The sequence below is a fragment of the Notamacropus eugenii genome, chromosome 4 (assembly GCF_028372415.1).
Source record: "Notamacropus eugenii isolate mMacEug1 chromosome 4, mMacEug1.pri_v2, whole genome shotgun sequence".
In the NCBI taxonomy this organism is placed as follows: domain Eukaryota; kingdom Metazoa; phylum Chordata; class Mammalia; order Diprotodontia; family Macropodidae; genus Notamacropus; species Notamacropus eugenii.
The window spans coordinates 221441389-221466723 of NC_092875.1; the positions used below are offsets into that span (position 1 = coordinate 221441389).

At 34.4% G+C, this 25335-nt stretch overlaps 1 pseudogene; it reads right to left on the bottom strand.

Annotated features, from left to right (window-relative positions):
• Positions 1-2351: 2351 nt before the first annotated feature.
• LOC140502434 (transcription initiation factor TFIID subunit 13 pseudogene) overlaps positions 2352-25335 on the bottom strand; it is a 59729-nt pseudogene continuing 36745 nt past the window's right edge.

Here is a 25335-nt window from a genome sequence, read left to right on the forward strand (position 1 = left end):
GCCTCTCTCTGGTGAACTGGGGAGGGAGGGAGGAAGGGAGGGAGAAAAAATAAAAAAGGACAATGAAAAGAACAAAGAAGTCCTTAGGAACACAGAAAAACCTGGGCAGCTATGACAACAATGTATGATATTTATTACATAGCTTTTTCATAAAGATGCAAACAATCAGAAGTGAATATGTATAGTTTTGCATTGATTCTTCTCTTTGTGTTCTGCTGCATATATGAAAATATTATTTTTATTCTCATTTTGCATTTGTGTTTAAAATGAATTTAAAAAAAGATGTTTTTGGGGAAATTTTTATAGCAAATATCTCTGAAAAAAGTTGTATTTCTCAAATACACAATAAATGTAATTTAAAAGAAAATAAGTCAGCCCCCAATTGATAAATGGTCAATAATATGAACAGGCAATTTTCAGATAAAGAAATCAAAGCACTTTAGTCATATAAAAATGCTCTAAATCACTATTGATTGGAGAAATGCAAATTAAAACAACTGTGAGGTACTGTCTCAAACCTATCAGATTGGTTCATATCAAAGAAAAGAGAATTGAAAACTGTTGGAGGAGATTTGGGAAAATCTTCACACTAATGCAGTGTTCATGAAGTTGTAAACTGATCCAGTCATTCTGGAGAACAATTGAGAACTATGACCAAAACTGTGCATACACTTTTCTTCAGCAATATCACTACTAAGGCTGTATCCCAAAAATACCAGAAAAGGGAGTGAGGGGTGGGGGTGGAGGGGGGATGGAGAAGACTCATTTGTACAAAAATGTTTATAACAGCTCTTTTCTGGTGATAAGGAACTGGAAATTAAGGGGATGCCCAATAACTGGGGAACAGTCAAACGAATTGTGTTACATGAATGCAGAATACTGCTATGCTAGGAAAAAAAGAAGTGATGAACAGGATGATTGCAGAAAATCCTTGGAAGACTTACATGAAATGATGCAAATAAAGTGAGTAGAACCAGGAGAACTTTGCACACAGTAATAGCAATATTGTACAATGATCAACTGCAAATGACTTAGGTGTCTCGGCAATACAAAATCAGAGACAATTCCAAAGGACTCATGAAGAATGTTCTCCACTTCCAGAGAAAGAAGTGATGAAATTTGAATGCAAATTAAAGCATACTACTTTTCACTTTAGTTTTTCATCTTTTTTTTAAAATTTTCATTGATGATTTTATTCTTAATATAAAAAATAGGATAGCAGAATTTCCCAAGTATTAATTTATATTGTTCACAACTGCATGTAAAAGTGTAGTTTCATACACAAATGACTTTTCAATGATTCCCTGAACTGTTTAATTTTATTAAATAATATGAAACTAAATACAGTAATAATTTAATACATTATGTCTAAATACATACAAAACTTACATATCCTGAGGTACGTAGCAGCACCTATAGTCACATGTGTGTAGATGCTGGCAGATATTTCCACAAAGAACAAAGTAAGTTTTAAAAACAAATTTTAAAGTACTGACATTTTTACTAAAATTCAGAGTGCCTGAATTTGTACTCCTTTAAGTGTCTCAGAATTTAAATCCTTCCTGTGAAGATCAGTTTTCCCAAAACTCAATCACTCTAGTAGGCTCAAAAGATTTTTAATCAGAACCAAAAAAAGCTCTCAAATTATCTTAAGTTTTCATGTAGAACTTCGAAAGGGAACAGGAACTTTCACTATGAAAAAAATGGCTTTTGATATCTGGTGAAAGAAAAGAAAACATTCTTTTAAGAAATCTAATCTTATGCAAAATAATATGGAACTCTTTTCTTTTTTTCCTTAACAGAAACTGACAACACTTTAAGAATACAACCCAACACAGAGCATGTGGCAATCTGTAAAATCATTATTTGTCTGAAGAATTGAAAGTAGTCAGGGAATTTGTTTTATGAAATGAAAAACCAAAACGCTAATATTTAGATTTCACATATCAAACTGTTATAAAACTTCAGGGACAAAATGAGATCACAACATAAAATTTTAGTTTAACTTGCCTTTATCACCACAAAAAGACAGGATGATCTTCATGGTTTGCAGGGTATTTTAGCTTCTTCCACGACATCCTTAAAACCAATGAGCAATTTCAAGTATAACAAAGAAGGGCAAACAATTCAATACCTAAATACCTCTTTTAGAATCAAAATAAAGGCAGCAAGGAAGTACTGTTCCATTTCCCATTGATAGGGTCAATTGGATGCAGGTAAAAGGGTAATTGTAAGAAGTACTTAAATTATATCAAGACCTTTCATTTTTAGCAAGGTGAAAAATACATAGCTCTAGTACACACTCACACTTGTCCTAGATGACAGGGGAACTTTGGAGACCATAAAAGATGTCAAGATCCATAATTCGCTTAATCAAATGCTTTTGTAATCTGTTTCAGTTCTTCATTCACAGTAAGCAAGTCCTTAAGTCTGGCAAACTTCCTTGGGTCTTTTCAAATCAAGAAGACAATATTTTCCACCTACACTCGACCTTGTCATCCAATAGACATTGCTTTGTGAGTCATTTCAGTGATGAATTCTATGACAAGGTATTCCTGAATATCCACTGACTCAGTGTAAGGATTTTAATCATCACCAAAGCTAAGCATCATACACCTCAATTCTTTAGAGAATAATCTTTTCCCTTTACCCTGTCTCCTCTTCTTAAATCTTCAGTGTCTTCCTCAAAAGTGGGTCCTCCTTCTCATCATCCATCCCACCCCCATCTCGAACTGTCAAGATTCTGTTCTCACTTGGAGGTGGTGGTGGTAGGGAACCTTATTTGATTTTTTTGTTCTGTGTTTCTTTCATAGCATTATTAATATGGAAATATTTTGCATGACTGCACAATTATAACCAATATCAAATTGCTTACCATCTCAGGGAGGTTGGAGTAGAGAGAAAAAATTTGGAACACTTTTTTAGAAATGAATGTTAAAAAGTTTTACACATCATTGGGAAATAGAAAATATTATTCAAAAATATAAAAGAAATATCAAGAAAAAAGAGAAGGCAAGCAATATGATATCCATTTTAGCTGTGGAAGTAGACAAGACACATATCAGTCATGTTGCAAAATAATGACGATGATGATGATGATGATGATGATGATGATGATGATGATGAAACATAAAGTGAAAAAGTATGCTTCAATTTTCACTCAGAGTTCATCAGTTTTCCATCTGGAGATGGATAGTATTTCTATGCAGGAGACATTTGGATCACTGTCTTTATAAGCATAGCTAAGTCTTTCCCAGTTGGACATTATTATGATATTTCTATTACAATATAATTGTTTTCCTGATTCTTCTCATTTCATTTTACATCAGTTCATATATGGCTTCCTACAAAATTTTTTCTGAAAACATTCTGCTAAATGTTTCCTTTTAGCTCAAAAATTCCATAGCAATTACATAATACAACTTGTTTAGCCATTTCTCAATTGATAGGTATCTCCTTAATTTCTGATTCTTTGTCATCACAAATAAGGTTGCTATAAAAGATTTTGAAGATATATATAGATATAGATATAGATATAGATATAGATATAGATATGTAGTTCTCTCTTTTCTTAGATCTATTTAGGATACAGATATAAAAGTTGTATTACTGGATTACAGGGTATGATTAGTCGCATGGCCATTTGGGCATAATTCCAGAGTGTTTGCCAAAATAATTAGAGGAATTCATAACTCCACCAACAGTGCATTTGTGTACATGGTGTTTTTCAGCATCTCCTCCAGGATTCATAATTTTCCTTTTCTATCATGTTAGCCAATCTTATAAGTATGAGGTGACACCACAGAGTTGTTTCAGTTTTAATTTCCTTAATTGATTATGATCTATTTTTTCTATATGACCATTAATATATATATATATATATTTTTAATTTTTAATTTATTTATTTAACTTTTAACATTCATTTTGACAAGATTTTGGGTTCCAAATTTTCTCCCCATTTGTCCCCTCCTTCCACCCTAAAACACCGAGCATTCTGATTGCCCCTATCACCAATCTGCCCTCTCTTCTCTCATCCCTCCCTTCCCTTGTCCCCATCTTCTCTTTTGTCCTGTAGGGCCAGATAACTTTCTATACCCCATTACCTGTATTTCTTATTTCCTAGTAGCAAGAACAGTACTCGACAGTTGTTTCTATAACTTTGAGTCCCAACTTCTCTTCATCCCTCCCTCCCCACCCATTCTCTTTGGGAAGACAAGCAATTCAATATAGGCCACATCTGCGTAGTTTTGCAAATGACTTCCATAATAGTCATGTTGTGTAAGACTAACTATATTTCCCTCCATCCTATCCTGCCCCCCATTGCTTCTATTCTCTCTTTTGATCCTGTCCCTCCCCAAGAGTGTTGACTTCAGATTGCTCCCTGCTCCCACTGTCCTCCCTTCCATCATCCCCCCCACCCTGCTTATCCCTTTCTTCCCCACTTTCCTGTATTGTAAGATAGGTTTTCATACCAAAATGAGTATGTATTTTATTCCTTCATTGAGTCAAGTGTGATGAGAGTAAACTTCATGTTTTTCTCTCCCCTCCCCTCTTTTTCCCTCCACTAAAAAGTCTTTTGCTTGCCTGTTTTATGAGAGATAATTTGCCCCATTCCATTTCTCCCTTTCTGCTCCCAATATATTTCTCTCTCACTGCTTGATTTCATTTTTTTTTTGAGATATGATCCCATCCTCTTCAATTCACTCTGTGCACTCTGTCTCTATGTATGTGTGCGTGTGTGCATGTGTGTGTGTGTATACTCCCACCCAGTACCCAGATACTGAAAAGTTTCAAGAGTTACAAATATTGTCTTTCCATGTAGGAATGTAAACAGTTCAACTTTAGTAAAGTCCTTTATGACTTTTCTTTGCTGTTTACCTTTTCATGCTTCTCTTCATTCTTGTATTTGAAAGTCAAATTTTCTTTTCAGCTCTGGTCTTTTCATCAAGAATGCTTGAAAGTGCTCTATTTCATTGAAAGACCATTTTTCCCCCTGAAGTATTATAGTCAATTTTGCTGGGTAGGTGATTCTTGGTTTTAGTTCTAGTTCCTTTGACTTCTGGAATATCATCTTTCATGCCATTTGATCCCTTAATGTAGAGGCTGCTAGATCTTGTGTTATCCTGATTGTATTTCCACAATACTTGAATTGTTTCTTTCTAGCTGCTTGCAATATTTTCTCCTTGACCTGGGAACTCTGGAATTTGGCCACAATGTTCCTAGGAGTTTCTCTTTTTGGATCTCTTTCAGGCAGTGACTGGTGTATTCCTTGAATATTTACTTTGTCCTCTGGTTCTAGAATATCAGGGCAGTTTTCCTTGATAATTTCATGAAAAATGATGTCTAGGCTCTTTTTTGGATCATGGCTTTTAGGTAGTCCCATAATTTGTAAATTGTCTCTTCTGGATCTATTTTCCAGGTCAGTTGTTTTTCCAATGAGATATTTCACATTATCTTCCATTTTTTCATTCTTTTGGTTTAGTTTTGTGATTTTTTGGTTTCTCATAAAGTCATTAGCCTTCATCTGTTCCATTCTAATTTTTAAAGAACTCTTTTCTTCAGTGAGCTTTTGGACGTCCTTTTCCATTTGGCTAATTCTGCTTTTGAAAGCATTCTTCTCCTCATTGGCTTTTTGAACCTCTTTTGCCAATTGAGTTAGCCTATTTTTCAAGGTGTTATTTTCTTCAGCATTTTTTGGGGTCTTCTTTTGCAAGGCGTTGTCCTGCTTTTCATGCTTTTCTTGCATCTCTCTCATTTCTCTTCCCAGTTATTCCTCCACCTCTCTAACTTGATTTTCAAAATCCTTTTTGAGCTCTTCCATGACCTGAGCCCATGGAATATTTATTCTGGATGTTTGGGATACAGAAGCCTTGACTTCTGTGTCTTTCCCTGATGGTAAGCATTGTTCTTACTTATCTGAAAGGAAGGGAGGAGATACCTGTTCACCAAGAAAGTAACCTTCTATGGTCTTATTTTTTTTTCCCTTTTCTGGGCATTTTTCAAGGCTGTGACTTGACTTCTGAGTGTCCTCTCCACCCCCACCTCGCCTCCAGATCCACCCAGCCAGCAATTGGGGTCTCAGATTCAAATGCTTCTTCCTAGCCTCAGGGCTTTGGACAGGGGCAGGGCTGCTGTTCAGTGTGAGATTAAGTTCAGGTGCTCAGGTGGGGGCAGCGCTGCCACTCCAGGCTCAGTTCCCTCAGGGGTTTTATGTGGAGACCTTCAACAATGGATCCAAGCTCCTGCCTACTTTGGGAGCCCTTGTACCCTGCTGCCTCCACTGATGCCTCCGCTGCTGCCTCCCAAGGAGGCCTGAGTTATGGGGACACCCCACTCCCCTCTCCACCAGCCAAAGAGACCCTGTCACTGACTTTCAGCACCTATGGGTGGAGGGACCAGTGCAGCTGCTAGAGATTCTGTCCCTGAAGCCTTCTGGGATCTGCTCCTTGGTGCCGCATGGCCAAGGCAGGGCTGGGCTCTGCTCCGGTTCTGGTGCGCGACAGACCTTTCAGGTCAGTTTTTCAGGGCTCTCTGGAACAGAAATCTCCTTCACTCCATTGTTCTGTGGCTTCTGCTGCTCCTGAATTTGTTGGGAATTCTTCTTTACAGGTATTTTATTGGCTGTGGGTTTCAGAGCTGATATATGTGTGTCTTTCTACTCTGCCATCTTGACCATTAATATTTTTAATTTCTTCTTTTGAAAAGTGTCTGTTCATATCCTTTTACCATTAGTAAGCTAAAGAATGACTCTTATTTTTATAAATTTGGCTGAATTTTCTCTGTATTTGAGAGACCAGTTCTTTATCAGAGAACTGCTATAAAATGGTTTCCCTGTCTCCTTTTCTCCTTTTAATATTTTGCCGCATTTGGTTTTGTTTTGCAAATCCTTCCTAATTTCTGGTAATCAAAAGTTTTGGTTCATACTTTCATATAGGACCCAGTCATGTTTTACTTCACTCCTTATTCCTTGCTCATATTTTTGACAATTTTGCCAGCTGCTTTACCACTGAATGTCTACCCCGACATCCAGCCTCATTTGTCTCTCCTGTTCTGGGGCCATTATGTATACTCTATTTTTCCTCATAGAAGAAATATGTATAACTAATTGCTGATGGTCTAGTTAACCTCCCTGGATCTTTCCAGACAAAAGTGCCCCTTTCTGGAAATCTCTCCCTCACTTCCATTGTCTCCCTCAATAGTATATAAGCTCCTTGAAGGTAGGGAAAGTCATTAATTTCATATTGCTTAGTACAGTGTTTTGCAAATAGAGAGTTCTTAATAAATTTCATTCAATCAATCATTCCTAGTAGAGAGATGCTAGATGAGAGATGATAATAACAATAATGAAACCATCACTGTTCTCAATGAACTTAAATTCTTTGGGAGAGATAATACGCACACATATTTCCACAAAATATTATTAGCTTTATAGTATCAGAGGTGTGAATACTCCTTCTATAAATGTGCTTCAAACACATTTATTTATTAGGTGTATATTTTTCTATGCATGAAACCTATTAGCATGGATTTTCTACATGTCTATACACTATGTGTGATCCTTATGCATTTCTACTCTGGCTCTGTGAATTGCTGGAGTCTACTGAACTGTGATTTTGAAAGCATTCATTTAGATATACCATGTACCTAGCACCTGGGTCAGATTTCTTAATATCCAGGGGTGAGGGAAGGTCCATTTCTCTATGTAAAATGATAAAATTGAATTGGATAATCTCGAAAGTCCTTGGAGTTTTATGATTCTGTGATTACATGCATTTCTACCCCTTGTTTTGGCTTTAAAAAGTAACCCTAATCAAATAGAAATAAGAGTCTCGTGATTTTTTTTTTTACTTCTGACATAATAATAGAAAACTCTTTTAGTGCATATAACTTTTGAAAATAGCATGTCTATTTATTGTTTTGAATAGTGTATTAGAAATTTTCTGAAGAACAATTGATTCTTGAGAAAATACTGCTCAGTAATTTTGGAAAAGTAAATGTCAACTTGGGATATTTGCAATATAAATGCCAGTAGTAAACTTTGTTTCTGTCTAAGATCTGTACTCTAAATTAACTCGTTGACTTTTTCAGAAACTGGAAAAATGTTAATGTGATTTATCTTATAAATATTTTGGATAATAATATTTCATTTTCAAAAGCAGGGAGCTATATTATCATTATGGTTTTATTTAAGGTTCTGGGGGTTTGAAATTTTAAGAATTTTGAAAATTGTGATATTTACTAATATAAAACCATGCCCTGTATTACTTTCCTTGTTTCTAAGTACACTTCATTTTTCAGAGGAAAATTGTTTTTCAATCTTGTTCCCATCTTTGGCTTTGTGTTGAGGTAGTCAAGTACTCAGAATGCTGTTCCTGTTTGTAAGGCTTAAAATGAAAAGTTAGCACTGAAGTAACTTTAATATCATTTTGTCACTGAACACCTTGTGTAATTTGGTGCCATCCAAATTTGGCATAGCATATTATTCCCCTTTTGTACTCTAGGTAATTATACTGCAAATATAACCGCAATACTACTTTATTCCTTATATCCTTAGCAGTTCAGTTGTTTTCTTGTGTTTCCTCTTCATTAGATTTGAAGAACAACTGGTCAGTGTGTGACTTGTCCAAGGTCACACAGTTAGTGAGTGTCAAGTGTCTGAGATGAGATTTGAACTCAGGTCCTCCTGACTCCTGCACTGGTGCTCTATCCACTGCACCACTTAGCTCCCTTACTCCATTTTCTAAAGAGCAGTGGCAATCCTATAATATCTTATTTGAGTGCATATGTCTACTGAACATAAAATATATTTTCCTAGTTTCTTTTTTATTTTTATAAAACCTTTGCCAATATCATAGAACTTAGATTTGGAGACAATCTTCACTTTGTACCTTTCTTCAACCATCTTAGACAGATCTTGTTATCCTATTTTTAAACATTTCTCAAAATTATGATACAAAGGTAACCCTAACAGCACATTTTTCCTTATATTTTTAGTTGCCCATGAGCCGCAGGTTAAGTTCTTCCCTTGTATTTCCTCTTCATCAGATATAAAGATCGTATATACATATACATATTTGTATATATATATATATATATATATACACACACACACACACACGCACACACATACATATATACATATATATTTAACACATCACTCAGAATTTCCATACAATAAATTCATGTTAATCTTTTATTAACAAAAGAAACACATAATATTCTATCATGTGTTTCCTATACAGATTGCATTTTTATGATATCCTGCTATTTATGAATAAACAAAAACTTCTTTAAAATAAAATTAATTGTGTTCTGTAATTTCTCAAACATTTTATTTGTACTTCAGCATGATGAAAATCTAGTAATTCTAGTAACCAGATATCGTGGAATATAATCACAGGGAAAAATGCTGAATAGGACATAATCATCTCTTATGATTGAAGTCATGGAGGGCAGAAAACCAAACATCCTTCATTTTTAGAGGGCTCATAAACTTGGTAACTCCATTTTTCCTCAGCTGGTCGGTTTGGCTCTGACTGCAGAGAACAACATGTCTGCTGAATTAGTGGTACCGTCCCCTTACTCCCCTATTTCTGGTTTTTTAGCTTCCTTTTGTGCGATGCCTCCCCCCTTAGATTGCAAGTTCATTGAAGGCAAGAGATGTCTCCTTTTCTTACTCACATCATCAGCACTTACCAGACTGCTAGCATATAATAGATGTTTAATATTTATTGATTTTAATTGAAAAGTGTTGTATTAATAAGGCAAGGTTCATGTTTCTAATCATTTCTCCTATCAACAACTCTTGATAAGTAAAAGGCATTTTGTCTTGTACCTAACATTTCAATTATCTCATATAAATAAATACAATCATTTACAAAAAAAGAAATAAAAACAAGCAAACCCACAAAACTCTCAGTGCTGTGTGTGTGCGTGTGTGTGTAGGCGTGTGTTGTAATGTGGGCAGAAATAGAATCTATGTCTTAGTATTTGAAAAGAAAACTTCTTCATGTACAGAAATATATTTCATGTTTGTACTTTCCATATTTAAAAAAGAAGATTCTGACTTTGACAATCAATATAAAAGTCAATTATTTCTTATAGTGGTGTAGTAATTTAATATATGTCACTTAGGCACAACAGGTTCAACTTTTATTCATCATGCAATTATTAAAAACCTATTAGGTGCCAAGAACTATGCTTGGTGCTGAGGATACAGAAAAAAAAAAAAGATCAAAGAGTCACTCATAACTTCACTAAGTCAGACATTATAGAAAAGGATGGAGAAAAACTTAATGATGATCACATATTTGGAGGACTTAAAACACAAAGAAAATCAATTGATTTTAAAATGAGAATCAAATGAAAGTAAAGAACTTAAACTATAGGACCTGAGTGAACCCTGGAAACAAGAAAGAATGTATTCCTGAGTTAGCCTGTGAAGTAGCATTTTGGGAGATGTTTAAGAAAGAATGTTATCTTATCTTACTGAGATAACTTCATAAAAATAAATTAGACATAAACTTTACTATACTCAACAGAAGACTCATGATAATAAAAAAAATCTAGAAAATAAACTTTATGAGAACAGAGATATTCATCCAAGTAGGTTGTTTTGATATTTTACCTCAGTTAAGTTTCTCCTCAGAGTAAAAATATGATCATAGGTAAGTTATTACTAAATAACTACCAAGTAATTTTGGGGGTGTGGAGAAATAATACCTAGGTAAATTAAGGGAAAACATCATATGGTATCACTTGAGATAGGCCTCAAGGGGAGCTAGGGTTTACAGAAGGTAAGGTTGAGGATGCTAAATATTTCAAGCATGGGAACAGCCTGTATAAATGTACAAATGTGGGAGACAGAATGTCACTTTCAAGGTACAGCATGTATGCCCAGTTGACTGGAATGTAGAGTGCAAAGAACGTAATAATGTGAATTCTACTTTGAAAGACAGACTGAGCCAAAGAGTGTAATAATATAAATGCCAAATTACATTGTGTTTTTCTTTCGTAGAGATTATTGGGAGCCACTGAGTAGGTCTGAAATGATATGGTCAGACCTACACTCTAGAAATATAAATTTATTATATGCATATAAAACAGAGATGGGGTGAGTAACTGGATTCAGAGAGACCAGTTAAGAGACATCTGCAATATGATATGTGAGAGATGATCTGAAAGCCTAAATTAGGGTGTTGTTTATAGTGGAGAGAATATAACAAATGTAAGAGTTGTTGTGGAAGTAAAAATCAACAAAACTTAGTAATTTATTGGATATGAGGTTTGGTTGGAGGTGAAGTGAGTCAGAGTGAATAGTTGGTTGTGACTCCTAGGTTGTAAATATGGGTGATTGGAAGAATGGTGTTCTTAGCTGAAATAGGAAACTTAGAGGGAGATATAGATTTAGGGGAAGGGACAATTACTTATGTTCTAGACCTATAAGTCTGAGATGCCTGTGGGATATTTCATTGAAATGTCCAATAAGGAATTGGTGATGTGTAACATGAGAGATGAAAGGAAAGAGAGAGAGAGAGAGAGAGAGAGAGAGAGAGAGAGAGAGAGAGAGAGAGAGAGAGAGAGAGAGAAAGATTAAGTACCAGCAGATGACTAAATAATTAAAGTTCCCCATCACTACTATATTATGTTTTTATGCCAAGAATGTGTTGTTACTCAAATTGTTCATCTATTTTTGTTCAGGTTGTTTGTAGTATATTCCAATAACAAAATCACTCCCATTTCTACCAAATTATTTGACCTTCACTTAAATGCTTTCCATCATCAATTTTCCTTCTGATTCCTTGATCTCCTTATATGAACATACTGTCTTAATATATCATGCAATGCCACCTCACATCCAAAGGAATTATCTTAATCACAGGTTTTATTCCACTCTCTCAGTAATACCTGAGAGAATAAATTGGCCTCCTCACATTAAGACATCTATTTCCACTTATTTGTTGCCTAAACTTTGAAAATATGTGTATAGATATTTAAGGCCATGGACTTTACTATTTTTTTTTCCATTTTTAGATTTGTTTTCCCTCGTGAACTTCTGAGTGTCTTGATTCCTGTTTTCATACTCTTCATTTTTTTCGCTACATTTTAATTATATTTAACTTATGAGAAATGTATCTGTCTTTTTCTAATCCTTCTCCCTTACTCATTATTTTCAGTGTAAAGTTCTTGTGATTAGATTTGAAGGATACATGACAAATCAGGGGACGAGAAGGAAAGAATAAGCATAGTGCCCATTATGCAAAGTCCTGTGCTAAGATCTTTGGAAATCTTATCTCATTTGATCAAATACATTCTTACTAGCCTTTGTTAGGCGTATTCCATCTCTGTACAGAAATCTGTCATTGTTCTATTTTATGCCTTGGTACAGAGGTCCATATCTCAAACTCAGATGCTGCATTCTTTTCCAATTGATCATTTCTCAAATTGTTTATGTCTTTTCCATCTTTTGATGGAAATAATCAATATATAATCAACATATAATATAAACAATACCTGTGCTACTATGATCCTCAAATTCTTTTACATGATTTTATAATTTTGGCAATACTTTTTCATTTCCTTCTGGTGGCAAAACAGTTTGACTATAAAAGGGCAGGGGGGTATAGTATGCATACTGAAATCAAAACAAAACAAAAACAAACAACAAAAACCCATGAGGATCCCAAAACATAGTTGAAAAAGGTGATGGATACTGAATTCCCACTGGAAAACTGCAGTACATTCAAGGAACCTTGGTCTTGGATTTAAATTTATATCTTCAACAATGCATTTCTTCAGTGGTCTTATAACATACTTCAGCATTAATATCACAGTCTCAAAAGAACTAAAATAAATAATATACCAATGGGAAATGGAAAGATACATAGCAATCATTAAGTAGACTGCAGCAAATAGCCAATAATGACCTGTTAAGCATAAATGGTTGCAAAACTAATATGAATACGTACAAACTAGTTGGGAACTGACAGACAACACAGAAAAACCCAGACAATTGCACAGGAAGACAACAACTGTAATTTCCACCATAGATCCACCAACCTGCCAAAACGAGTAATTCGTCTTTCTAACAGAGGAGCCAACACCTACAAATGAGAGAAGTGTGTTCAGTGGAAAGGATGCTAGATTTGTCAGAAGACATGAGTTTGCTATAGGTAGAATTCAGAGAGATTTTAGATTTGGCAGGTTCTCTCATGACACTTTTTAGGGAAAAGGTATAGGAATATGAAATGAAGAATGGTGCAATGTTGAGAGTCAGAATTGGTCAAGAGCTTAATGTTAGCTTGAAAGATGATCTTTAAGGAAATTTCCAACAGGCTGGTCCCCATTCAATTTAAAAAAAGATTTTTTTTTTATCCCTCACTTGAATAAAGGAGTAAATGACAGAGATGAGAGTAGCTATTATATTTGATGACAAATGAAAAGTTCAAGAAGATCTTGACAGTTTGGAATACTGGATGAAATTTAATGAGATAAAATTATGAAGGATAAAAGTAATCTTTGAGGGTTTTTTAATCATGTTAAATAAATGATGGGGAAGTCTTGTTAAAAAACAGTCACATGACAAAGAGTTTTATTATACTTGTAAACTCAAGATGACTTCATAGTGTGATAATTGCAGACAAGACAGTAAACATGATTTTGGACTATGTGAAAAGAGGTAAATTTTCTAGGACTAACTTTGACAAGGTGAAGGTTATCACTGAGTAAGACAAGTCTAGTTGCCAAAGTCTTGATTGAATATATGTTATATGAGAATGGGTGGAAGGAACTTGGACTTTTTGATTAGGAGAAGACAGGGAAACATGATAGTTTTGATCAAATATTTGAAAGACTGTCATGTGGAACAGGGATTAGCTTTGTTCTGCTGGGCTCCAAAAAAATGAAATTAGTAAAAAATAGGTGGAAGGTATGAAGAGATAGATGCAAGAAATGGATCTGATGTAAGGAAAAGCTTCCTAATAATTAGAGTTGTGTCAAAGTGTGACAAGCTATCTCAGGAGGCAATGAGTTCTGACACAATGGCAGGAGGTCTTTCAAAACAGTTGGGTGACTACTTGTGAGATATGATGTAGAAGGGCTTCAAAATAATAAAAAGCTAACATTTATGAAGTGCTAAATGTGTCAGGAACTGTGTTAGGTGCTTTAAAATTAATCTTATTTGATCTTCATAAAGCCATGGGAGAAAAGAACTATTATTATCACTGTTTTATAGATGAGGAAACTGAGACAAACTGAGGTTAAGTGACTTGCCCAGAGTCACACAGCTATTAAGTGCCTGAAGCCCAATTTGAATTGGTCTTACTCCAGTATCCACTATACCACCTAAGTTACCTATATTCTTTATATGTTTATATGTTTCATAAAAAAATGTTTGGACTTGTTTAGATTGCCTCTGAAATCACTCCCCACTTAAACTCACATTCTGTGACAGAGTCCTGACTGTAACTAAGTAGTCATGTCATCTTAGACAAGACAATATCTGAGTCTCAGTTTCCTAATCTATAAAATTGGTTCAAAAATAATTTCTGCGTTACCTCCCATATTCCTTCTGAGAATAAAAGGAGTTAATATGCATCAAGTTCTTTATGATGGATAAAGTTCACAACAGTAAAGGTAGTGTTTAACCCATAAATAAATATTGATCCACTGATAAATGGATCAATTAATTAAATTTTATTTAAAATTTTTATTTAAATTTTAAAATATTACAATTTTACTTGAGACTTACATTATACATTGAGACATTCAAAAAGTTGAGTGAATTTTCAAGTGTTACTGTAAATAATCCTAATATTTATGTTAGTTTATATTTTTAATGTTCAGTCTCTTCTTACATTAATTCATTAATATCATTAAAAGAAACAAGTGAACTTTCTCTTTAACTGAAATGTAGAGGCAAAGGCAAGCTTTTGCAAAACTATTTGATAGAAGAAGAGGGTCTTTTAAATCAATGTGATGTAATTATATTTCATGACTAGAAAGGACATGTACTTTTGCTCTTTTTTCTTTCCTTCCTCCCGCCTTTCCTTCTTTCCTTCCCTCTGTATCTCTCTCTCTCTCTGTCTCTCTCTCTGTCTCTGTCTCTCTCTCTCTCATTATTTTACCATTGCCTTACATGAAATAGAATGTTACAGTGATTAAAGCCCTTCAGTTAGAATATTATTTAATTTTTGTGGTCATTAATAGCATTCTTACATATAAAGCTCTAATGAAAATGATATAAAGCTGAACAAATGCTCTGAGACAGAAACTGATCACCTGTGTTGCTAAGGAATTCCCTTTCCCCAGCCTACATAAAGTACTTTTAGAATCATTGAAGTATGCTATAGATAGAAGAGGGACCAGATGTAGCATAGCTTGTGTACTGATTTAGAATTCACATTAGCTTAATAATATCCTATCTCTTTCTTACCATCAAGTATAATTTAAGGATATTTGTTTGGTTATTTTCCCTTTCCAAACAGAAGGAAAGAGGTCACAATCAGATTTATTTTCAGCATTTGAAGAAAGTTCAAGGTAGACAACTATCCCATTTGTCTTTCTATAATGATTCTGAAACTCAAGAATAATCAGATACATGAATTTCAAATAACATTTTCTTTAACTCTGTCACAACTATTTCAGTCTGAGAAATCTTACTACAATAGAAAACATTTAGAATGTATATTATATTTACTAATTTCTTTTATGAAAATACTAATAAGACAAATATCCCAAAATGCCTTGAGAATGTTTAAGCAATGATAATTTTGGATTTTCTGTGATTTAAAATACAAGTGGTTACCTGCATATGAAGATACTCCACATTAGGTTGTACCATCCTTAAAAATAAAATAATTTGTATTGGGAGGAGGTTGGGTCAGTCATCATGGTATAGTGGATAGTGCACAAAACTTGGAGATAAGAAGACTTAGGTTCAAATTCCACCTTAGAAATGCGTTAGATGTTCAACTTTGGGGAAGTTATTTAGCATCTCTTTGTCTCAATTTACTTACACTGCTTTTCAGTACCTGTGCTAAGTTCTGGGGATACAAAAAGAAATAAAAAATAGTACCTGTCCAGAAGTAACTAATAATCCAATGGGAGAGACAATAAGGAAAACGAATAGAAATAAAACAAGTTATATGCAGAATAAATAAGAAATAGTTAGCAGAGGGAAATCATTGACATTAAGAGCAGTTAAGGAAGGTTCCCTGTAGAAGGTGAAATGTTAGTTGAGAAAGGAAGCCAACTAAATTATTAGTCAGAGTGTATGAGGGAAAGTGTTCTAGGCATATGAGACAATCAGAGAAAATACCCAGAGCCTAGAGATGCAGTGCCTTGTTTATAATCAAGAGGCCAGTGTCACTAGATCAAACTGTATGTGTAGGAGAGTAAGGTATAAAAAGATTGGAAAGGTAGGTTGGGGTTAAATTATGAACAGAGCATTTTGTATTTGTTTCTTTAGGCAATGGGAAGCAAATAGAGTATATTGAGGGCAGGGCAGGAAGAGACATGAAAGGAACTACACTTTAGGAAAATTGCTTTAGTGGTTGAATGGAGGATAGATCAGAATGGGAAGAGTCTGATGCAGGTAGACACACTACCAGATTATTACATCACTCTAGGTGAGGTGATGAGGGCCTATATCAGAAGACTGGACTAGGGATCTTTTGTATTCCCTCCAGTTTCTGGAGCTATGGTCCTGATGAAAGGCAAGATGGAAGGCAGAAGGATCCATGAAGAAATTTTAGTATTGAAAATTTTTTTTCTATCTTTGAAAATGACAGGGTTCTCTGTTTCATATCCTGAAACAAAAATGTTTTCAGGGCTTTAAGTTCCCCAAAGACACTGAGGAAAGCCTGAGATTAACACCAACAAAGCCTTTAAATGATTGTATAAGAAACTGTATTCAGCACTCTCAGGGATATTTACTAAAAGTGTCATATAAGGTCAAAAATTAGAGAGAGGTCCAGAATTCCTTGAGATTCCCCCAGATGGCACACAATCTGTCATTCTCCATAGGTAAACTGGCTCTTGAGAAGCAGTTTTAGGGGGGTCCAAGATGAAAGAATTAAAAAATACCTAGGGAGAACTTAGAATTTTCAGGCATCCCCAGAAGTAAACTACTTATATGATGGAGTACTGTATTTAAAACAGAAATTCCAGTGGGACAACTATTGGCAGACAAGGAACCCTAGGGATTATTCATTTTCAGTTTAGACATGTGGATCAGCTTGCAGGCTTCCACAACTATTCTGTCACTGGCTTGTAAACCAGAGTCCCAGATTAAATGAAATGGCTTCATTGATTCTCCCCACATTTCCCTACTACTACTCATATGCTCCTCCCCCCAAAAAAAGAGAGACTGGGCAAGTAGAGGACTTAAAGTTAACATCTTTTAGCTAGACTGGAAATTAGATTTGCTGACCCAACATCCTTTATGCAATTTGTCAAATCCTGAAAATAATTCAACAAAGAGTCATGGAAGTTATGCAACTTCTGTTAACTGAAAAAATTCCAAAGAATTCACAGAGTTGATACCCTAACTGTTAATTCTGAAAAATAAAACAAAACGAAGCAAAAGAGCTAACAGTTGCTATAAGTGAAAAGTTTTCCATTGGAAAAGGGAAACTAGACATGTGTCCTGGGTTATCCTCGGGGCGAAGGCTCATTTTAGAGTGGCTGAGCCTTGATACATGCAGTAGTTTCTAGCAATGAGGGGTTAACAATGAGGCAAGTTTGATTTATAACAGGGCATCATGACTAGAATATTGTTCCTGCAGGTACTTGTCCTTGATCAGCGACCATCTGGAGCTAGTATAAAACAATTTGGGATTTTGCTCATCCAGAAGTTGAGGGTAAAGCACTGTTATTATGCCAAACTCAGAGCATGGCTTCTTTGCTGGGCCTTAGCTCTAGAAAACAGCGTGTCTCTTAATTGTAAAAAGACAAGAGTGGAAGGAGAGGCGTGGACTTGGTCTGGAGTTCCTAACAAATTCTTCAGTGAATTTCTAATTAATTTAATTAATGCATTGTACCAGAAAGATTGTGTTATTCTTAAAGCATCATGAATCTGTTGTACACCTCAGGAACGAACAAGATACTAAATAAAAGATTTTATACTAAAATTTCCCTTGATTCATAAACAGACAGAAAGAGGGTGATGGGGGCACATTATTTTAGAACCTTTTTTTTTAAACAATGATAACAAAATAAATAGATTTTCATTAGGCTTTTCTTTTTACTATTGTGTTGCAATTGTTTTTTTACTATGTAAAGCTCACTCTGAAGGAACTACTCAGATTTAAAACTAGTGTGGCCTGAGACTGAGACATACATCTTAATTGCGTCCAAACAGTGTAAAAAATTAAATCGTAACTGGATGAAATTATTTTTCACCTGTGCATGAAACAGGGTATTTGTTTCTTTCTTGGTTGCTTTCTTTCTAAATATTCCCCAAAAAGAAAGCTGTTTTACAAAATGTTTAAATCCAACCTTTGCCAATTTAGCAGAAAATGTTAGGTAAATAAGAGGATGTCCCAGGAGGTAAGGATGAATCAATAAAGATCGACCCTCTTTCGTAAACTCTGTTCAAAGCTTAACAAAAATCCACTTGCAACTTTTGGAAGGGTGGAACATTTATAAGAAAGCAAATCACAGATGATGCATTGTAAGTACCTATTATTAAGTAGAAACTCTGTTCTTGATTATGTTTCTATCAATTATAATACAAAATAGACCAAACTGAATTTCAGTATCTCACCTGGAAAGAAATTTTTAGGTATGGGGAAAAAGTCTGCCCTTAGTCCTTGAATTATAATATAGAGAATAGTGGTAGTTTTAAATTTTACAATAATTAAATTTTCAATTATGTTCAGCATTAAAACATATTTTTGAAGATTTCTTTTATGAATGAATTAATGATATGTTTTAAAAATCTAAGCTTTGCATAAGAATTTTTTCAGTGTCGTGAGAGCACACCATTTTTCAAGGCCTAGGGAAGTATATTATTTCTAACTTTGAAATACATTTGGTTGAAAAATACATCTTAGAAATTGTATTATATCAATTTCTTGCTGTGTAAAACTTAGAATGCTCTAGAGTTGAGCATGAGTTTAAAGCATAAGTTTAAATAATCCCTCAAGACTTTATTAACTGGACCGAACTGTAACCTCAGAATTTCAAGAGGATAGTGATTTGTACCATATAGTAATTTTATATCTATTATAAACCATACCATGTCATATGCCATCTTGGTGAGATAAACCCCCAGATTAGCTTTGCTAGGGTAAATCTGATATAAGGGTGAAGAAGGGAAAAAAAAAATTAAAAATAAATAATGTAAACCTTGTCCCTCCCCCACCTCCGTCATTCCCCAAAGCAACCATGACCTGTAGCTTAGATTGAAGTTAATTAAATGTCAGATATATTTAAATTCATAAGCTATCAAATACATCATAAAATCCTTGTATCTCAAAAATTCAAACACTCAAAGATTCTTGTGGTTAAAACATTGTAATGATTCACTAGAGAAATTAAATTTAAATCTCACTTCCAAAACAACTGAGCAAGCCAGATAAACTCTCCCTGTTAATGTAGGTCCATGATCAAGCACACACACAGAGATCCACAGATAAAAAGATATGTTTTACTAAGCAGTTGGGTAGTGGGTGATAAATCCTTCTGGAATCTAAAGTTTATTAATGTTGAGCAATTTGGAAAACAAATAACATTTTTTAAATATTAGGACATTTAGCTGATGGAAATTGATGTTTTTTGCACAAGAAATATGGTGAAGTAACTGTAGGATTTCCTAGTGGAAGAAGAATTAGATTTATTTTGCTTGGTCTGAGAGGGAGAAATGTTACAAAATCTAACATGTAAATATTGCTCTGTTTATAGAGAGGTAGAATCTGCATGCAGCATTTGGTAAAAGTATTATTATTACTATTTTACAGGTGAGGAAACTCAGGCAAAATGAGGTAGTGCCATATGGAAAGATTATAGATTTGGAATCAGGACATGGGTCTGAATCTCAGGTCTACAAACTGCTTCTTCATGACTGTGGGCAAGTCACTTAACTCTCGATTAACTCTAGTTTGCTTATTTGGGAAGTGAAGAGTTCAACTACAACAGTGTTTCTTAAACTGTGGGTAACTGAATGTGGGAGCTTCACAAATTTGGCAACAGTAAAGGGTTTCTGAAAGTACAATGACCAAAAATTAAAATCAAATGTGCAATGACTCCAAAGTGTTTCTGGGAGCACTTGCCCATGCTACACTGTATGACTTCACTGCAACTTTGGTTCTGACCATTCAGCATGTGCAGCTTTGTACTGCACATGTTGTCATGCCATGCAGCATCAATGAACACTGCCAGAAACACCTTGGCTCAGTTTCAAGACTATTGCATGTTATGACTTGCAGTCTATTTTTTTTCTACTGTAAGTACAAAGTTTTCTGCTCTTACAGGAACATAAAATTATGGAAAATAAAGACTTTTAATATTTTCCTCCTATCATCCCTCAGCATGTAAGCATCAAATTATTATACCTTTGGATTATATTGTTGGAATACTTGATTTAAAAAAATTGTTATCTCCCTCTTTCACAGAAACATGTGTTTAATGGTTACAAATAAAGATGAAAGTCCTTTACTGATATTTTCCCACCATCACTGAGATATTTGTATGTGTGGGAACAGGATTTTTCTTAAAGTAAGCACAAACAAATGTAATTTCATCGACTAAAGCTACATTAGCCTCTTTAAGTTAAGCACAAACAAATATTATTTCATAAACAAAACTGATATTTATTTAAGAAATTATTAGCAATATTTATTTATATTTTAGGACAAAAATATTTTTCAGTTATGGATAAGTGGTTAAATTTAGATAGAAAAAGTAAAAATACTGATGCCATTGCAACAGTCTAAAACAAATATGTTGAATTATTTTTACAACATGAATTTACTTCTAACAATGATGATTGTATAGCAAAACCTCCTTGCCTAATTTGTAATGAAGTTTTGGCTGCAGAGAGCATGAAACCAGTCAAAGTAAAATGACTTCTTAATACCAAGACTGCAGCATACTGTCATGATCCAAAGAAATATTTTTAATGACTTTTAAAATCTTGAAATAAAGGAAAACAATGCTATGAGAAATGTGTTACTGTCAAAGAAAAGTATTTATTTGCATCTCATCTAGCTTATTATTTAATTGTAAAAACTAAAAAACTCTCTGGGATAGATTTTGTGTTACTTGCTGCTATTAAAATGTGAGAAATAACTCATGGAAAAAAGGAGGGAGATGAAGCTTTTAAAATTCCTTTTTGGAAACTGGATAATAGTGTGGTGGAAACTGGGCATAAACCAATGCCTGACAATGTACACAAGAATGAAGTTCAAATGCGTACATGATCTAGGTACAAAGGACAATATTGCAAATAAATTAGGGGAGCCAGGTATAGTGTATTTATCAAATTTATGAAAAATGGAGAAATTTATGACCAAACAAGAGAAAGAAAACATTTTGAAGTGCAAAATGTATAATTTTTGATTACGTTAAATTGAAAAGTTTTTTTTTTTCGAAAACAAAGCCAATGCAACCAAGATTAGGAGGGAAACAGAATATTGGAAAATAATTTTTACAGTTATTGTCTGTGATAAAGACCTGATTTCTAAAATATATAGAAAACTGTGTCAAATTTACAAGCATACAAATCATTCCCTACTTGATCCTACATGGGCAAAGCATATGAACAGGCAGTTTTCGGAAGAAAAAATGTTAGAAATCACTATTGATTAGAGAGATGCAAATCAAATAAACTCTGAGGTACCACATCCTACCTATCAGATTGACTATCATGAAAAAACAGAAAGATGATAAAAACTGGAAAAGATGTGGGAGAGTTGGAACACAAATTCACTGTTGATGGAGCTGTAAGATGATCCAACCATTCTGGAGAGTGATTTGGAACTATATCCAAAGGGCTGCAAAAATGTGCATATCTTTTGACCCAGCAATATCACTGCTAGGGTTGTATCCCAAAGATATCATAAAATGGGTAAGGGTCACACGTACAAAAATATTTATAGCGGTTCTTTTTGTGGTAGCCAAAAATTGGAAATCAAGGGGATGCCCATCTATTGGGGAATGACTGAACAAGTTGTGATATATGAATGTAATACTATTGTGCTCTAAGAAATGACAAACAACATGACTTCAGAAAAACATGAAAAGACTTATATAAACTGATGCTGAGTGAAACAAGCAGAACCAGGAGAACATTATACACAGTAATGGTCACAGTATGTGAGGACTGTTTCTGATAGACTAAGCCCTTCACAGCAATGAATAACCTTTTGAGGCAAAACGCCATCCACATCCAGATAAAGAGCTATGGAATCTGAACACGGAATGAGACAGATTATTTTCTCTTGTGTTGTGTTTCATTTGTTTTGGTTTTTCTCAGGTTTCTCCCATTCATTTTAATTCTTCTATTCAACATGAGTAATATGAAAATTTCTTTAACGAAAATGTTTGTGTAGAACCCATAACCCAAACCATTTCTGGGAGGGAGGGGAGAGGGAGGGGAAGAAAATTTAAGACATATGGAAGTGATTGTTGAAAAAGAAAACATGTAAATTAATTAAATTTTTAAATATTCCTTTTTTTTGAATAACATTGTTTCCAAAAAAAATTCTGAAATTAATAATGACCTGTTCTAGGATCTTATTACCAGACTTAATGACAGCCCAAAGTTTGCAATTCAGTTAGATCAAAGAACTGATATTTTTAACGTGGCGCAGTTGTTATTTATGTAAGATATGCTTATAAAGGAAGCATACATGAGGAATAATTGTTTTTCCACCTTTTTGTGAGGGCACACAAGAGGAGAGGATATATAGCCTAAATGTAATGAACTTTTTACAAATCAAAGCTTACAGTAAAAAAAATTGTATTGTAGTCTGTACAAACAGTGATGGAGCAATGATGGGCAAGAATGTTGGATTTGCAGCAAAAGCTAAAGCTGGTGGTAATGAATGAACCACGTTGACTCACTGCATGAAACAACAGGAGGCACCCATAATAATAAAGATAGAGATAGAGATACAGAGATATAGAGCTCTAGATGTATATAGATGTATATGTATGTATATAGATATAAATATAGGTATGTATATCTCTATCTCTATATATCTCTATCTATATATATGCCTATCTATTTATCTATCTATATTACCATTAGATGTGCTTCATCATGTTATCAAAATCATTAACTTCATTAGAAGCTGAGCCCTTACCAGTCATTTGTTTTCATACCTTTGGAAAGACATAGACTCTGATTATAATGGTTTATTATTACACGCAGAGGAAAGGGGGCTCTCAAGAGGACAAAGTTTAAACACATCAACTGAAATTGAAAGCTGTTGCATTTTTGACTGAGCAGAAATCCAATTTTGTTAACTTTTTTTCACAATGACTTAGAGATTTCAAAACTGTTATTTGCAGAATTTTTGAAAAAAAATCAGTGACAAACATGTCATCTCAAGGAAAATAATGGAACTAACATATTTAGGTTAGAGGCTAAAATTGAATGTTTTACTAAAGAAGATAACATATGGAAGAATAGAAGGGAAATGGTTCTTTAGAAATGATTACAGCTTCAGATGATTTTATAATTAAAAATAGCCTTCCCAAAGATTTTGTTGTAAGAGTTATAACTGATCATATGAGGTGCCTGGAGACACAGTTTCAGATATACTTCATCTTTAAATACTTATTCTAAAAGATTAAGTTGGTTCCATAAATCATACTCACTTGAAATAAAAAACAAACAAACAAACAAAAAAAAAAACATCAGTCACTTTTGTCATTAAAAGTTCAAGAAAAATCTGCCTAGCTATTGGGCAACACAATTTTAAAACTTGAGTTTCCAAAAAAAAAAAAAAAAATCATTAGATGAAATTTGATTTGGGATTAAGACAGAATTTCCAACAATTTCTGAAATGGCCCTAAACATACTTCTGCCTATTTATTTATGCTAAGCAATATTCTCAGCATTGATAATTATAAAATCAAAATATCGATCAACTCTGAAAAATGTTGAAGATCTTCTACATTCTGCAGTATCAAATATTCTGCCAATATTTAGTGTTTATATAAAAATAATGAGCACACCCAACTCGTTAGTATGCATATTTGCTTTCATCTTTAGTAAATGGTAAAATTGTGTATCAACCAAAAATTGTTTTTAAAGTAAACGTCTTTGTGATTTATTATCAGTAAATATTTGATATATATACATATTTATGTACCTATATACATAGGATCTTGTAAAAATTTCTCCAGTGAAAAGCAGTGACAAATAGAAAAAAATTTAAGCCCTGAATTAGATAGCTTCTCTGCGTTTTTATGTTTCCACAACTATTATCTTAAATCACATGACTTAACTAGGGTCACACACTTAAATGTCATGACCAAGTTTGACAGTCAAATCTTTCCTCCTCCTTAGTCTTACACTCTCAACTTTGCTACACTGTTTCTTCCAAGGACTGGAAACTGAATAGTTTCCAGAGAAAATTGAATAATTCAGATTAGTTTAAGAAAACAGTTTGTTAATCCCAAGTGGAATGGGCTGTATTCAAAAGTACCTTTCCTAAACGTCTTCCAGAGGGAGAACAAGTTTTTATAGAAAGTTATCACATTAATAAAAAGGTCGAATTCCAAACAGCAGAACATCTGATCAAATTAATCCATATTTTGAAGACAAGAAAAATCTAAAATTTAGGAAGGTTAAATGATTTTCCTAAAATAACTCAGAGGCAGACATTCCTGGAAAGGCTGCTGGTGGTTTTTCTGCCCAGATGGGTAGGGGTGGGGAATGGCAGCTGCCCTGGAGACCAGAGAGGCAGGAGGCTCTCCAGACACTAGCCCTGTGGAGCCCTGAGACAGGTCAGCCCAGCAAGCTTGACCAATGTGCCCACTGATTGCACAGAACAGTCAGAAGAGACGCAGGCTGCTGGAGAGATTGTCCTGGAGCAGATCTGCAAAGCTGTGCTGCTCCTCTTCTGCTATGCTTCCTCATTGCTGTCATCCCTTACTCCCACATCTACCCCCAGCACCTCCACTTTTTCAGTTGCTTCAGTGTCCAAGGCTGCTGGACTCTAATTCCTCCCTTGCCAGGGGCACCACTCGAAATGGCACGGTAAGGTTAATGAAATATAAAATTTTCTCCCATCCATTAATAGGTCTATGTGACCACATGTGTCCCCGTTTCCCTTGGAACAAGAACTGTGTTTCCAGGTCTAAGGGTACACAGGTGTTTCA